Below are 12,339 nucleotides of genomic sequence, written 5' to 3'. Positions count from 1 at the left end.
CCCCTCTAGACCTGACATGAAATGAAAGGTCCTGAGCTGGGTGGGGGCAGGGGCAGGGGATCTAAACAGTGAAGGGAACAAACCCATAATAAAGCTGGCCTTCCTACAGGCAGAAACTGCAAGGTGCAGACAGGCCTCTCTGGGACTCTCCCTGCATGGACCAGAAGGGGCGGCCTGAGCCCTCCTCCCAGGCAGCACATCCCTGCCCTCAGTTATCTACTTCCACTCAGGTAACCCGCATGCACCTCCTTTACATTAAAGTGAATTGGCCCAGCCCTAGGCTGAGAGGAAACCAAAAAAACAGATTCTACCCTAGCGACAGATTGCAGAGGAAACTCAGGTGCCACTTTGCAGGGCAGTCCCAATACCAAGTTCTTTCCTCCTGCTGGTCCACTGCGCTCAGCACAGGGATGAGGGCCAGGGTCAGGGAGCTCCCCAAACTGCATTCCAACTGCACACACTTGGAACAGTGAAGAGCTTTTCCCCAAACCTTTCTTGGGGGTCTTTCCTCCAAGCTTAGCCTGTCACTGAGAAATGTGTTTGAGGACCAGCGGCTTCACGATGGTTAGAAAGAGCATCATTTAAATTAGGTGCAATGATCGTTTCTGTGTCTAATGCACCAAGAGGTGGGGAAGGATGGGGAGGCCCTTTCAGCAAACCAGACAGGAGAGGATCCTTTGCTTGGTATATTTAAACAAAGGGTTTTTTTCCTTGAAGCAAATGTGAATGAATTTTAACATCTTGTCGAATTCTTGAGAGGAAAAGAGTAGAGAAAATGCTATAATATCTTTACTTCTTGGGGCTTTATAAAGTGTTTTACTTTTGTGTGTATATTTTTAAACTTTTAAAAAATTGTAAGAATGATACACGCTTCCATAAAATATTTACGTAATTCAGAAGATATGAAGTTAAAATGAACGAACTGCAACTCCATTGCCCTTTGTCCTGCTCGGGACTCTGTGATCCTTCTGACCCTGGAATTAGTCCTTCTTGCCCCAAGGGCCTTTGCACTTGCTCTTCCCTTAACAGCCTGGAATGCTTTGTCCTCTTTTCTCTCCGTGCTTTCTGCCCTCCCTCCCTAAATCCAGCCTGGCTCATTTTCCTGTGTCCTTCAGATCTGGTCTGGACCTCTTTCCACACTGCCCCTAAGTCTTGACCCCTGCTTTTTCCTTGTCTTGACATGCCTTCCTTTCTCTTCCCCGGGGAGCAGGCGCTGAGCTCAGCCAGTGGTCCCGGTTCCTCTGTGCCTGACACAGGGAAGATACTCAGCTGTGCTTGTTGAATGACACCCTGAGGGATTTATCTCTGTAATCTCTCTTTAGTATTTCATCCAGTCATCTTTCTACAGATGCCCAAAGAAGCATAATTTTTAAAAGTAATTTTATTTCTTTATTTTTGGCTGTGCTGGGCCTTTGTTATTGGGTGGGCTTTTTTTTCTAACTGTGGCAAGCGGGGGCCACTCTGTAGTTGTGCTGTATGGGCTTCTCATTGTGGTGGCTTCTCTTGTGGAGCATGGGCTCAAGGGCTTCAGCAGTTGCGACTCCTGGGCTCTAGAGCACAGGCTCAGTAGTTGTGGCCCTCGGGTTTAGTTGGTCCAAGGCATGAGGGATCTTCCCAGATCAGGGATCGAACCCATGTCTTCTGCATTGGCCATCGAATTCTTTACCACTGAGCCACCAGGGAAAGTGAAAGTGAATGTCACTCAGTCGTGTTGGACTCTTTGAGACCCCATGGATCATACAGTCCATGGAATTCTCCAGACCAGAATACTGGAGTGGGTAGCCTTTCCGTTCTCCAGGGAATCTTCCCAACCCAGGGATCAAACCCAGGTCTCCCACATTGCAGGCAGATTCCTTACCAGCTGAGCCACAAGGGAAGCCCAAGAATACTGGAGTGGGTAGCCTATCCCTTCTCCAGGGGATCTTCCCGACCCGCGTATTGAACTGGGGTCTCCTGCATAGCAGGCAGATTCTTTACGAACTGAGTTATGAGGGAAGCCCAGCATAATTTTTTAATATGAATAAGCCTCTACTGTGAATTATTCTGGTGTTGCTGCCACTGGTCATAACATCAAACATGCAAAATCTTATTTACTCCTTCTCATTTTAGGAGAGAAAGTTGAGGCTCTGAGAAATATAAGTGAATTTGCTGGGTTTTCTAGAGATGCAGATGACAAAACACAGACAGGAATAGTTTCTCGGCTCTCAGCCACTATATGATATTGCCTCTAAGCCAAGGTAACTTAGGGCTGATGAATAAATTCACACATTTTTCATAGCCAGTGATTGTATACCTGGATTGTAGGTTGTAAGGCAGAGCAATGAAACAAAGTTAAATTGAATTTTAATAAGAGCCCCAAAATATTTGTAATCCTGTAGGTCATTTGATTGATGAAGTCATGCTTGTTTTTAGGGAGGGGCTATGTAATCCACTCCCATAGACCCAACACCAGCTGCCATGATTGGTCAACCAGGAGTTTGTTTGGATTTTCCCATAAAATGGAAAACCCCAAACAAACATTTTGGCCAATCCAGTACATCCTCCCTTTCCCCACCCTCATTCCAGATTATTTAGAAGCAAATCCTGGGTATCGTATTACTTCATCCACAGTATTTGAACAAATATCTCTAAAGCATAAGGATCCTTTAAAAAATAACCATGATCCATTATCATATCAAAACTTGACTTCACAATCATCCTTTCATATCACCAAATATGCTATCACTGTTGAAATTTCCCAGCAATTTCATGAATTGTTTTCAGTTTGTTCTTGTCAAAATGCAAACAAGGTGCATCTGTGCATGGCTGCGGATTGATATTTCTCTCATTGCTATTGTTGCTAAGTCATGTCCGACTCTTCGAGACCCCATGGACTGCAGCACACCAGGCTTCCCTGTTCTTCACTATCTTGCAGAGTTTGCTCAAACTCATATCCATTGAGTCAGTGATGCCATCCAACCATCTCATCCTCTGTTACCCACTTCTACTCTTGCTCTCAATCTTTCCCAACATCAGGATCTTTACCAGTGAGTTGGCTTTTCATATCAGGTGACCAGAGTATTTTAACTTCAGTTCAGCACCAGCCCATCCAGTGAATATTCAGAGTTGATCTCCTTTAGGATGGACTGGTTTGATCTCCTTGCAGTCCAAGGGACTCTCAAGAGTCTTCTCCAACACCACAGTTCAAAAGCATCAATTCTTTGGCACTCAGCCTTCTTCATGGTCCAACACTCACATCCATACGTGACTAGTGGAAAAACTGTAGCTTTGACTGTATGGACCTTTGTTGGCAAAGTGATGTCTCTGCTTTTTAATACACTGTCTAGGTTTGCCATAGCAATCTTCCAAGGAGCAAGCATCTTTTAATTTCATGGATGCAGTAACCATCCACATTGATTTTAGAGACCAAGAGAATGAAATATGACCCTGTTTCCGTATTTTCCCAATATATTTGCCATGAGGTGATCCAACCAGTCCATTCTAAAGGAGATCAGCCCTGGGTGTTCTTTGGAAGGAATGATGCTAAAACTGAAACTCCAGTACTTTGGCCACCTCATGCGAAGAGTTGACTCATTGGAAAAGACTCTGATGCTGGGAGGGATTGGGGGCAGGAGGAGAAGGGGATGACAGAGGATGAAATGGCTGGATGGCATCACCAACTAGATGGATGTGAGTTTGAGTGAACTCCGGGAGTTGGTGATGGACAGGGAGGCCTGGCGTGCTGTGATTCATGGGGTTGCAAAGAGTCGGACACAACTGAGTGACTGAACTGAACTGAACTGAACTGATAGGACCAGATGCCATGATCTTCAGTTTTTGAATGTTGAGTATTAAGCAAGCTTTTTCACTCTCTTCTGTCACCTTCAATCAAAAGACTCTTTAGCTCCTCTTCACTTTCTGCCATTAGAATGGTATTATCTGCATGTCTGAGGTCATTGATATTTCTCCCAGCAATCTTGATTCCAGCTTGTGATTCATCCAACCTGGCATTTTCCATGATGTACTCTGTGTAGAAGCTAAATAAGCAGGGTGACAATATACAGCCTTGACATATTCCTTTCCCCATTTGGAACCAGTCCATTGTTCCATGTCTGGTTCTAACTGTTGCTTCTAGACCTGCATACAGATTTCTCAGGAGGCAGGTAATGTGGTCTGGTATTCTCATCCTTTTAAGAATATTCCACAGTTTGTCGTGATCCATACAGTCAAAGACTTTAGTGTAGTCAATGAAACAGAAGTAGATTATTTTTTTAATTCCCTTGCTTTTTCTATGATCTAGTGTATGTTGGCAATTTGATCTCTGGTTCCTCTGCCTTTTCTAAATCCAGCTTGTACATCTGGAAGTTCTCCATTCATGTACTACTGAATCCTAACTTGAAGGATTTTGAGCATAATCTTTCTGGCATGTGAAATGAGTGATATTTCTCTTAAGACTCTTTCATTCTAGAGGATTCTCTCTTTTCCTTCCTTGCAGTTTACTTGTGGGAGACACCAAGTCGTTTGTTCCAGAGAGTTTTGTGCAGTTAAGAGTTTGTGGGTTATATCCCTGTGGTACCATTTAACATGTTTTTCTGTCCCTGGTAGTTCCTACCAGTAAAAAGTAAAAGTGCCATTTAGGGACTTGACTGTTTCTGGGTTTTGTGATGGTTTTTTTTTTTTTTTTGGCGGGGTGAGGGGGATAAAAATATTCAGTAGGTGGTTGGAAATGTTTAGGGCCTCCAGTATAACCTTCCAGGGTCTCTGTGGCTGGGACCTCCAGCTCAAGATGCTTCAAGCAAGCCTGAGCCTTTCATTAACAGAAGAAGCCAAGCCTAGAAGGTTTAGTAGTGCACAGCAGAATCCCTGCAGAGTTCAAAATCCATTAGCGGAAGACCACCCGGGAGGAGGAGACCCAGGAGAGCTTTAGAAGCTGCAGGTCCATCCCACTTCATGTGGGTCTGCAGGAAAGTTCCTCAGGCTGGCTCCCTCTCTGCTTGCCAGCACGCAGGGTGGCCCACAGCCTCAGGCTGACTCATCCTCTCTGCCATGTATTTCTTTCTTCCTCATACCCCACGCTCATCGCTCTCCTCCACTCACCCCTGTCGTCGGAACTACTGAAGCTGGGACCTAGAGACACCCCACCATGACTACTTTCCACTCTTGCTCCAAGGTCTAGTCCCACTTTATTTGAAAAATCAGCCGACACCTAGCAGAGACTTGCTTTGATTTTAAAAGACTTTAAAAATTTTAAAGTAATTCTCATCTTCCTCTTCTGCTGTTTCTTTTCCTTCTTTTATTGTTTGTTTTCCATCTTAAAGACTTCTTGGCAACTGGTTTCAGGAGAAAGAGATCTTTTACAAAAGACCAGAAGGCATGCTCCACGCCCGCAGCCAAGGTGATAAAACTCCTCGGGTGTTTTCCCCTTCCACTGCCAGTGTCGACCGAGCCCAGGCACGCGCCAGGAGGGCTTCCCAGTACCTGTGGACGGGTTTGTGATTCATCCAGCACTCAGAGACAAGCTGCTGCCTGGCACCCAGGTTCTTCTTGGCACCAGAGATTCAACGAACTAGAGCACCAGATGTCCACACACACACTGCTGGTGTTTTAGTGAGGAGGACAGATTATAAGGAAGAAAACCCAAGAACACGTCATAAATTCAATAATGGTGTGCTACAAGGAAAATTAATCCAGGTGCTACGGGAGTGAGTGACTGGGTGGGAAACAGCAAAGAAGATGGACAGACAAAACCTGAGTAATGAGGAAGTCGGGTCCAAGTCTTGGCACTGTCCCTTCGTGTCAGTGTGGTCTCCAGCAAGATTCTCAACCTCTCTGGGTTTCAGTGTCTTCTTTTGTGAAATGAGGGTATTAATGATATCTACCTTTTAGGGCTAGCATAAGAAGTAAATTAGTTAATGTGTATAAATGAGTCAGTGTATGTCTGGCCTATTGTGAAAACTCAATAAGTTTCATCTCTTATTAAGACATGTTCCTCTTAGGAGTGTCCTTGTGCATATCTACAAATTGAAGGCTCTGAGAAGTCCTGCATTAAAACCTTACTGAACTTGTTTGGCTTACATTTGCTGAACTTACTTTTTTCATGACATTCCCTCATGAATGTTCAGGAAACCAAAGCTCCTTAGAACACATTTTAAAAACAGCTTTATTGATCTAAACGTAAGACCAGAAACTATAAAACTCCTAGAGGAGAACATAGGCAAAACACTCTCTGACATACATCACAGCAGGATCCTCTATGACCCACCTCCCAGAATATTGGAAATAAAAGCAAAAATAAACAAATGGGACCTAATTAAACTTAAAAGCTTCTGCACATCAAAGGAAACTATTAGCAAGGTGAAAAGGCAGCCTTCAGAATGGGAGAAAATAATAGCAAATGAAGCAACTGACAAACAACTAATCTCAAAAATATACAAGCAACTCCTACAGCTCAATTCCAGAAAAATAAATGACCCAATCAAAAAATGGGCCAAAGAACTAAATAGACATTTCTCCAAAGAAGACATACAGATGGCTAACAAACACATGAAAAGATGCTCAACATCACTCATTATCAGAGAAATGCAAATCAAAACCACTATGAGGTACTATTTCACACCAGTCAGAATGGCTGCGATCCAAAAGTCTACAAGCAATAAATGCTGGAGAGGGTGTGGAGAAAAGGGAACCCTCTTACACTGTTGGTGGGAATGCAAACTAGTACAGCCACTATGGAGAACAGTGTGGAGATTCCTTAAAAAACTGGAAATAGAACTGCCTTATGATCCAGCAATCTCACTTCTGGGCATACACACCGAGGAAACCAGAAGGGAAAGAGACACGTGTACCCCAATGTTCATCGCAGCACTGTTTATAATAGCCAGGACATGGAAGCAACCTAGATGTCCATCAGCAGATAAATGGATAAGAAAGCTGTGGTACATATACACAATGGAGTATTACTCAGCCATTAAAAAGAATACATTTGAATCAGTTCTAATGAGGTGGATAAAACTGGAGCCTATTATACAGAGTGAAGTAAGCCAGAAAGAAAAACACCAATACAATATACTAACGCATATATATGGAATTTAGAAAGATGGTAACAATAACCCTGTGTACGAGACAGCAAAAGAGACACTGATGTATAGAACAGTCTTATGGACTCTGTTGCAGAGGGAGAGGGTGGGAAGATTTGGGAGAATGGCATTGAAACATGTATAATATCATGTATGAAACGAGTTGCCAGTCCAGGTTCGATGCACAATACTGGATGCTTGGGGCTAGTGCACTGGGACGACCCGGAGGGATGGTATGGGGAGGGAGGAGGGAGGAGGGTTCAGGATGGGGAACACATGTATACCTGTGGCAGATTCATTTTAATATTTGGCAAAACTAATACAATTTGTAAAGTTTACAAATAAAAAAAACAGCTTTATTGAGCTATAATTCACATATAAAATTTGCCCATTTAAAGGGTGCAATTCAATAGTTTCTGTTGCATATTTGCAGAATGTGCAACCATCATCACAATCTAACTTTAGAACATTTTTCTCCCTCTCAAAAGAAACCCTGCATCTACTAGTAGTGATTTCTAATTTTTCTCTTTCCCCAGCCCAAATAACCACTAATCTGCTGCTGTCTTTATAGATTTGCCTGTTCTTCACAATTCATATAAGTGGAATCATACATTATGTGTCCTTTTGTGACTCATTACTTTCATTCAGCAGAATGTTTTCCAGGTCCACTCACATCATGGCATGTATCTGTGTTTCATCCTTTTCTATGGCCAAAAGGTATTTCACTGTATGGACATACCACATTTTATTTATCCATTTACTAGTTGATGAACTTCCATTGTTTCCACTTTTATGAAGAATGCCACTGCGAACATTGCTGCAGATGAACATTTTGTGGATGTATGTTTTCATTTCTTTGGGGTGTATACCTGGGAGTGAAATGACTGGTCATGAGATAGCTCTGTTTCAGTTCAGTTCAGTTCAATCACTCAGTTAGTCCGACTCTTTGCGACCCCATGAATCACAGCACACCAGGCCTCCCTGTCCATCACCAACTCCTGGAGTTCACTCAAACTCATGTCCATCAAGTTGGTGATGCCATCCAGCCATCTCATCCTTTGTCGTCCCCTTCTCCTCCTGCCCCCAATCCCTCCCAGCATTAGAGTCTTTTCCAATGAGTCAACTCTTCGCATGAGGTGGCCAAAGTACTGGAGTTTCAGCTTTAGCATCATTCTTTCCAAAGAACACCCAGGACTGATCTCCCTTAGAATGGACTGGTTGGATCTCCTTGGACTGCAAGGAGATCCAATGCAGTCCAAGGGACTCTCAGAAGTCTTCTCCAACACCACAGTTCAAAAGCATCAATTCTTTGGTGCTCAGCCTTCTTCACAGTCCAACTCTCACATCCATACTTGACCACTGGAAAAAACCATAGCCTTGACTAGACAGACCTTTGTTGGCAAAGTAATGTCTCTGCTTTTGAATATGCTATCTAGGTTGGTCGTAACTTTCCTTCCAAGGAGTAAGCGTCTTTTAATTTCATGGCTGCAGTCACCATCTGCAGTGATTTTGGAGCCCAAAAAATAAAGTCTGATACTGTTTCCACTGTTTCCCCATCTATTTCCCATGAAGTGATGGGACCAGATGCCATGACCTTCGTGTTCTGAATGTTGAGCTTTAAGCCAACTTTTTCACTCTCCACTTTCACTTTCATCAAGAGGCTTTTGCGTTCCTCTTCACTTTCTGCCATAAGGGTGGTGTCATCTACATATCTGAGGTTATGATATTTCTCCTGGCAATCTGGATTCCAGCTTGTGTTTCTTCCAGTCCAGCGTTTCTCATGATGTACTCTGCATAGAAGTTAAATAAGCAGGGTGACAATATACAGACAGCCTTGACGTATTCCTTTTCCTATTTGGAACCAGTCTGTTGTTCCATGTCCAGTTCTAACTGTTGCTTCCTGACCTGCATACAGATTTCTCAAGAGGCAGATCAGGTGGTCTGGTATTCCCATCTCTTTCAGAATTTTCCACAGTTTATTGTGATCCACACAGTCAAAGGCTTTGGCATAGTCAATAAAGCAGAAATAGATGTTTTTCTGGAACTCTCTTGCTTTTTCCATGATCCAGCGGATGTTGGCAATTTGGTCTCTGGTTCCTCTGCCTTTTCTAAAACCAGCTTGAACATCAGGAAGTTCACAGTTCACATATTGCTGAAGCCTGGCTTGGAGAATTTTGAGCAGTACTTTACTAGCGTGTGAGATGAGTGCAATTGTGCGGTAGTTTGAACATTCTTTGGCATTGCCTTTCTTTGGGATTGGAATGCAAACTGACCTTTTCCAGTCCTGTGGCCACTGCTGAGTTTTCCAAATTTGCTGGCATATTGAGTGCAGCACTTTCACAGCATCATCTTTCAGGATTTGAAATAGCTCAACTGGAATTCCATCACCTCCACTAGCTTTGTTCGTAGTGATGCTTTCTAAGGCCCACTTGACTTCATATTCCAGGATGTCTGGCTCTAAGTCAGTGATCACATCATCGTGATTATCTTGGTCATGAAGATCTTTTTTATACAGTTCTTCTGTGTATTCCTGCCACCTCTTCTTAATACCTTCTGCTTCTGTTAGGTCCATACCATTTCTGTCCTTTATCGAGCCCATCTTTGCATGAAATGTTCCCTTGGTATCTCTAATTTTCTTGAAGAGATCTCTAGTCTTTCCCATTCTATTGTTTTCCTCTATTTCTTTGCATTGATCGCTGAGAAAGGCTTTCTTATCTCTCCTTGCTATTCTTTGGAACTCTGCATTCAGATGCTTATATCTTTCCTTTTCTCCTTTGCTTTTCGCTTCTCTTCTTTTCACAGATATTTGTAAGGCCTCCCAGACAAAAAATGCTTTTTTGCATTTCTTTTCCATGGGGATGGTCTTGATCCCTGTCTCCTGCACAATGTCACGAACCTCAGTCCATAGTTCATCAGGCACTCTATCTATCAGATCTAGGCCCTTAAATCTATTTCTCACTTCCACTGTATAATCATAAGGGATTTGATTTAGGTCATACCTGAATGGTCTAGTGGTTTTCCTACTTTCTTCAATTTAAGTCTGAATTTGGTAATAAGGAGTTCATGATCTGAGCTACAGTCAGCTCCTGGTCTTGTTTTTGTTGACTGTATAGAGCTTCTCCATCTTTGGCTGCAAAGAATATAATCAATCTGATTTCGGTGTTGACCATCTGGTGATGTCCATGTGTAGAGTCTTCTCTTGTGTTGTTGGAAGAGGGTGTTTGCTATGACCAGTGCATTTTCTTGGCAAAACTCTATTAGTCTTTGCCCTGCTTCATTTCATATTCCAAGGCCAAATTTGCCAGGTGTTTCTTGACTTCCTACTTTTGCATTCCAGTCCCCTAAAATGAAAAGGACATCTTTTTTGGGTGTTAGTTTAAAAGGTTTTGTAGGTCTTCATAGAACCGTTCAACTTCAGCTTCTTCAGCATTACTGGTTTGGGCATAGACTTGGATTACTGTGATATTGAATCGTTTGCCTTGGAAACAAACAGAGATCATTCTGTCGTTTTTGAGATTGCATCCAAGTACTGCATTTTGGACTCTTTTGTTGACCATGATGGCTACTCCATTTCTTCTGAGGGATTCCTGCCCGCAGTAGTAGAAATAATGGTCATCTGAGTTAAATTCACCCATTCCCGTCCATTTCAGTTCGCTGATTCCTAGAATGTTGACATTCACTCTTGCCATCTCTTGTTTGACCACTTCCAATTTGCCTTGATTCATGGACCTGACATTCCAGGTTCCTATGCAATATTGCTCTTTATAGCATCAGATCTTGCTTCTATCACCAGTCACATCCACAGCTGGGTATTCTTTTTGCTTTGGCTCCATCCCTTCATTCTTTCTGGAGTTATTTCTCCACTGATCTCCTGTAGCATATTGGGCACCTACCGCCCTGGGGAGTTCCTCTTAAGTATCCTATCATTTTGCCTTTTCATACTCTTCATGGGGTTCTCAAGGAAAGAATACTGAAGTGGTTTGCCATTCCCTTCTCCAGTGGACCACATTCTGTCAGATCTCTCCACCGTGACCTGCCCGTCTTGGGTTGCCCCACGGGCATGGCTTAGTTTCATTGAGTCAGACAAGGCTGTGGTCCTAGTGTGATTAGATTGACTAGTTTCCTGTGAGTATGGTTTCAGTGTGTCTGCTCTCTGATGCCCTCTTGCAACACCTACCGTCTTACTTGGGTTTCTCTTACCTTGGGCTTGGGGTATCTCTTCACGGCTACTCCAGCAAAGCGCAGCGTTGCTCCTTACCTTGGACGAGGGGTATCTCCTCACCGCCACCCTTCCTGACCTTCAACATGGGATAGCTCTTCTAGGCCCTCCTGCGCCCGCGCAGCCACCGCTCCTTGGATGTGTGGTTGGTCCTCCCGGCCGCCGCCCCTGACCTTGGACTTGCGTAGCTCCTCTCGACCACTGCCCTTCGGGCACAGGGTCCTCCCGGCTTCTGCCCCTGACCTCGGACGTGGGGTAGCTCCTCTCGCCCATGCTTTAGTGCGCGCAGCTGCCCGCTCTTTAGCTCTGACTGAGCGACTTCACTTTCACTTTTCACTTTCGTGCATTGGAGGAGGAAATGGCAACCCACTCCAGTGTTCTTGCCTGGAGAATCCCAGGAACAGTGGGGCCTGGTGGGCTGCCGTCTATGGGGTCACACAGAGTCGGACACGACTAAAGCGACTTAGCAGCAGCAGCAGCATTTGGCAAAAAAAGAGCACTCTTTTTGGTGTGTTGGTATTGTCGTTTTGTCTTCTCTGTCGTTTTCCTTCCTCTTCCTCCCCCCTATCGCCACCCTCCCGACCCTTCCCACCATCTAGGGAGCAGGTCAGAACTTTGCCACTTCCCAGCTGTGTGTGGTTTCGAGCAAGTGAAATTTACATTTCTCAGAACCTCCATTTTCTCACCTATAAAATGGACATAAAGATGAAATGAGGTTATTTATGTAACATTCTTACACTAGTGTCTGGCCATCAATGGTAGTTCTATTCTTGTTAGTAGTATCTGTACATGTACTGGTGAGATCTTACCAGTATAAGCATTATATGTTGGTAGATGTGATTGTAAACAGTGTCATAACCAGGAGTCCTGTCCTTGCCTCCCAGGAGGGAGAAGGACAGGCTCATCCTCACCTCCACTTGATTCCGCCAAATGAATCTCTAAAGTGATTGCATCGATGTGCAGTGTCAGTGGAAGCCTCACTCACTCACATCCTTGCAAATCTTTGATCATGTTTCAGCATTTTTTACTTTTTGCCACCTTATGGTTTTGATGTGGATACCAGGC

The sequence above is a fragment of the Bos indicus x Bos taurus genome, chromosome 13, assembly GCF_003369695.1.
Source record: "Bos indicus x Bos taurus breed Angus x Brahman F1 hybrid chromosome 13, Bos_hybrid_MaternalHap_v2.0, whole genome shotgun sequence".
NCBI lineage: Eukaryota > Metazoa > Chordata > Mammalia > Artiodactyla > Bovidae > Bos > Bos indicus x Bos taurus.
Note: the sequence above shows the minus strand (reverse complement) of the source record.